Here is a 4,413-nt window from a genome sequence, read left to right as displayed (position 1 = left end):
AGTGCATATTCCAATTTTATAATTTAAAATCCTTGAATCTAAACCCAAGTCAAAATCCTCAGGACTATTAAATGTCCATTTAATCTAGTTTTCTAAAAATTTTTGCCCTGCCTTTTTAGAATTATGGGTCAACATGAGATGACATTTGTGAGGGAAAAAAAAACATGCTTACATTGCCTAGAACATATTAGGTATTACATAAATCCATATGTCCTTCATCTTTTCCCAGAATGATATGATAGAAAGAGTGTTGAACTTGGAGTAAGGAGATTTAGGTTATAGAATAATAAATTAGTGTAACAAGGGTCCTATTACATCTAGGCCAAACTTGTTTTTACAAATAGGGAAACTGGGGCCTGAAGAGGTTAAATGTCTTGTTCCAATATCACAAAAACAGTAATTGGTAAAGTCAGATTCTGAATCCAGGTCCTTTGTCCCCCACAAAGAATTGTTTTCCATATATGTACAATGTTGCTTTTGTATTCAAAATGACTTTGTAACCTTAAATTAGTCACTTTGCTTTTGTGAGTCTCATTTTTCTCTCCTTTAAAGTAAAATAATTAGAGTAAATAATCTTTAAGATATTTTTCCAGGTCTATATTTTTTTGCTTCTGAATTTTGCTATACATTATTTTTTTATTTTTTTTAAGAAATCAAAAACTTTTTTTTTATTCATGAAAACATAATCATTCTAATGGCAGCTTCAATTTGGCTGTTCACTTACAGAAATTTTGTTCATTTTGTAAATTGAGTTGACTCACTTCTCCCAAAACAATGATCAAAAAGAACTATCACCTTGAGAGAATACAGTTCCACTGGTCAGATACAAAATTTAACTGTAAGTATCAAGTTGTGATATATGGAAAACCAGTCCAGAAAAACAGCTGGTATGCATATATCAGTACATTAATGAAAAAGGGAAAAATATATTATGATTAGGTCACATATACTTTCAGATGATGTTGGGATCTGATGCGGGATGAAGTTAAATGTGAAAAAGATAGTGCAATCATATTTTTCTTCACTAATAACTAAGCCAAGCTTATGATTTTCCATATCACTTCTAGTTGAACAGAAACAAGCATAACCTAGAATACAAAGATTACTACAGTGGAGAAAGGTAACAAATTTTAAAGTTAGGAGATGTAAGGATATCAAAGCAACTTAACTATTTTTTTTAAGGTCAGACTTTCAGCAACTCCGAAAACCTTTCTCCAAAAACAAAATCCCCATACCACAATTTATGGTTCTGAGGCAAACCTGAATTTACTTTATACAATTTGTCAACCTTGAAAGAAATATTGATGTTTAATCTGTAAATTATGTATAATTTCTCCCAAACAAATGGTATCAACACTGGGATGATAAATTAATGAGGATACAAGTGAGTATGGGAACATGATGCTACAAATATTTTTTATTTTGAACTATAAACTTATGTTTTTGGAAAGTGTTCTTGGAAAGTGCATAGCATGAACTGAGATCACAAAACATGTCCATATAGCAATCATCTAGAGAGAAATCAAGTTCCTTTATTTAAAAAAAAAGTTACTCTGTTCTGCCTGTTTTAAGATTTTACGATTTTAAGAATCATAATCTCCAAAACCAAATAGAAGTCAAATGAGTTATTTATTATCACCTTTCTCTTAAAGACTGTTTTTGGTCCTGGGCTGTGATTTCATCTGTGTAGGGAGCTCCCAGGAAAGGAACTCCCCTTAACCCCCAATGTAGATAGGCATGTGTTCTGCAACTTCTAGAGTCCCCAGACAACTGCATGGGAAACCAAGAGAGGCTGGGTGACTTGCCCAGAGTAAATTAAATCGATAGTGAACCCAACTGCACTTTTAAAGGAGGATGAGAGATGACTGGGCATTTATCTATGTAACTTTTCAATACAGGTAGGGCCTGTAGAATTTTACTGGTATAATAGAAACAACAACAAATAAATTTCATGCATTCCCTTCTTACCCCACCCCCAAAGTATATATGCTCTCCCTCCTCCACTGCTATCTTTGGCAATACTTAAAAATCCTGAAAGCAAGTTTGCTTGAGTGGAACAAGAAGAATATATGACGATTTTAAAGGTTTGCAATACAACCTCAGCCTGTGCACTGAGGAAAACCCCACAGGGAAGACTGAATGGTTTATAGCAATCTGCTCAGGAGGGAAAAGAGCAAGAATTCAAAACCAAATGGCAGGGAGCTGTTTCACTCTTTGCCCCTTTCTTCCCATCTCTTTGCTTAGAATGGGTTGTTGAGGCAAAGAAATTTTCAAACACTGAAAGGTAGTGAGTGATTCGGGAAGAACTGGAGGATATAATAGATGAATTCCCAGATGAAGACAGCAGCAACATCTTTAACTATCAATGAGTTTCTTTGCTTTGGCATTGGCAAGATCAATACGATCTTTGTTAGTATCAGCCTTCTCAGTAATTCTCCCTATTTGTTCTGAGAGTCAATCTCATTGTCCATGTCTAAGGCCATTGTTTTCAAGTTCCCCAAGATACTGTCCACCTGAGTCAAATTTTCTTCCATTTCATCTTCTCTGGCATCATTAGTTATCCGTTTAATATATCCACCACTGGCTCCTCCTGCAGCTGTTTGCTGAGGTTGACCATTTGTCATATGGCCTGGCTGCTTAGAAACCACATTACCAGGTGAACTGTCTCCACCTTCAGCCCATGTTGCTTTATAGGCCTTGCCAGACTCAAAATTTGCTGACCTATTCCAAGGGCAAACACAAAGGCTGCAACATTTGTTGAATTCTGTTAACATCTTCTCTGCTTCTCTCATGTCTTTATTTATTTGGTCCATGCCTTCTTCTATGCGGTTCAGTTTTTCCCCTTGTTCATCCAGCATAGTGATGGTTTTGATTCCTGCATCCTGAGACTTAATTGCTAAACCCAGGATTCTCCTTGTACTTTCTAGGGACCCATCTGTCACCTGGTACGCCCTTACCTGAATTTCTTCTGCTGATAGATTATCCTTGATGGATCAAAATTCTTGGTAAGCAAAGAAACAGGAACTGAGATACTCAATAGACTTCAGTGCCCTTCCCTTCCGATCCTCTTTTGCTATACATTTTGAAAAATACATGGTCCTTGTCTTTGATGTGAAGGGTGCAAATATAGCCTCCTTGGTCAAACTAATGGTCACAAAATTCACCTTAATATGTACATGCTGTTTTTGCTGAGATTGGGAAAATTTTGTGCAAATTATAAGCAGTCTTCAATTTCTTTATCATTTGCAATGACCCTGATTTAATTGTACTAATATTTCTTTGGATATGTGATCTCCTATTCACTTCTTGGGAAAGGTCATATTACTGTCTCCTAAGTTTTCTGTTCCTCAACCATTCACATGTCTTTCTAGAAATCTTTCATCAGGTTACCTGTATAAAAGTAAGTAAAACCCTCTCTTTGTTGGTCATTGTAAATTTTCTCTCAATTTAATAGAATTCTTAGTAAAATCTTTCATATGTTTCTAGGTTTCTTTGTTGTTATCTAATTACAAGGAATCTGCAAATTAAGAATGTGGATGTAAACAATGAATTAAGATTGAGCTCATTTCTCCACAGGCCATCTGATAAAGGTAAGCCATGATAAGGACCACATTTGTTAGACATTTGTTTTCATTTTTTTGTAAAAAGCAGTTTGTAGGTATGTGTCAGCTTTTCATTGAAGAGGTCTCTTATGCATTTTTAATCTCATTTTAGCTCATATTTTTTCAATTTTCAGTTGATTTGAAAGATAGATATTTAAATCCAGTTGGCAATTGCATTGAGAACTCTTTCCTTTGGCCCAACTGAATGATACAAACAGACTATTTTCATCCAAATCTGGTACAGAATCAATAAACTGAAAAGACAAAAAGAAAAAGATGATTTTAGGACATTCTGAATCTCTCCAGTGAAGATTCTAATTGTATTAATTCTTTGTTGTGATATATATGTACATGTATATATACAGAGATATACATATACTCATATAGTATGTATATATAAGTATGGGGTGCTCAGGGAGGGGTAGTATCTCTGGTATGGAGGGCTTGTCGTGCCCTCGTAGGGCAGCTCTCCAGCCTCTGACCCTCATCTGACACCCAGCTCTCACTTGTGGCTCCCAGTAGCTGCTAGCATGTGGCAGCGGCCACACCCCGGGCAACGGCTTCCACAGGCCGGCTAAACCTTGTGAAGGTAGCCATTGGGTCATTGACCCCTGGTGAACCAGGGCTTTGCTCACCCAGCATGTGAGGACTGCTTCGGCGGAACAGACAGAAGAAACCAATAAGAAGGTTCAACGGCTGAGAGGGTGATGCAGCAAAGCACTGTGGAGTGCTTAGGACGTGCTGGAGCACAAAAGACAACACGGTCATCCAATGCAGCTGAGGAAGTCTCCAGGTGTAACGACTTTTCGTG

At 36.7% G+C, this 4,413-nt stretch overlaps 1 pseudogene; it reads right to left on the bottom strand.

Moving 5' to 3' along the window:
* Positions 1-1,469: 1,469 nt before the first annotated feature.
* LOC100011044 (synaptosomal-associated protein 23-like) lies at positions 1,470-3,060 on the bottom strand (annotated as a pseudogene).
* Between the last annotated feature and the right edge of the window lie 1,353 nt (positions 3,061-4,413).

The sequence above is a fragment of the Monodelphis domestica genome, chromosome 8 (assembly GCF_027887165.1).
Source record: "Monodelphis domestica isolate mMonDom1 chromosome 8, mMonDom1.pri, whole genome shotgun sequence".
NCBI lineage: Eukaryota > Metazoa > Chordata > Mammalia > Didelphimorphia > Didelphidae > Monodelphis > Monodelphis domestica.
Note: the sequence above shows the minus strand (reverse complement) of the source record. Positions and strands in the feature narration are given on the sequence as shown.